Raw genomic sequence first — 852 nt, 5'->3', positions numbered from 1 at the left:
AAGTCATGTTTTTCTCCTATGGTCTCTTCCTTTTTATTCACTTTTAAACTCATGATGTTAATAATGTTTCTGGCTTCTTGATGTAGTTGCTGTATTAAGCCACAGTGAACACAGACATGGAGAAGTCCAAACAGAAAACCATTGGACCTGTGAATCTTAATGCAGCTGTAATGAACAGTGTGAGAGGAAGAAATTATTATTATTAGAGCGTGTGAAATTTCCTTGTTTAGTTTCCTCTCTGTTCACTCTGTGGTCAGGTTGGTGTTTAGTATGTATGTATGTATCCACGTGGTTGCTACTGTATGTGATAGTAGATCAGGAAGGGCAGGTCACTGTTGACCATACAGGAAGTGGAAACATCACACTGACATCAACAAGTAACAAAATTAACTGACATGGTTGGTTCCTTATTTTGAGCCTTGGTAGATGTTATCTTGTTCTCTTAAACAGAATGTACAGACATTTGTAGATTAACTCTTCAGTTACTGAATCCTTCAGATGAACCACTTACAGCTCCATTTATACAGTTAATTCAAACAGCACAACTCTTACTGTGCAATAATACTCAACACTAACATGTTGAGGTCAAAGATACTGAGAGATGCTGCATGTGTGAAAACACTGAACAGATATAAGGACTTTGGTTTAACAGCACAATAAAAAAACAGCTAAACAAGTGATGATAGAGAAAAATCACATTAGATAAACAACATTAACTGCACATTTATTTATTCATCCTGTTTCAGCTTGTTCTCAGTAAGTTTACTGAACGTCCTACAGAGTAAATGTAGATGTACAGTACCTGGTACAGTGAGGAGGAGGACGACAAATCCACTTGATGCTGCTGTTAAA

Source organism: Seriola lalandi, unplaced genomic scaffold, assembly GCF_002814215.2.
Source record: "Seriola lalandi dorsalis isolate HSWRI2012SDOR001 ecotype SW California unplaced genomic scaffold, Sedor1 jcf7180002053842, whole genome shotgun sequence".
NCBI classification, from domain to species: Eukaryota; Metazoa; Chordata; class Actinopteri; order Carangiformes; family Carangidae; genus Seriola; species Seriola lalandi.
This window is presented reverse-complemented; position numbering follows the sequence as displayed.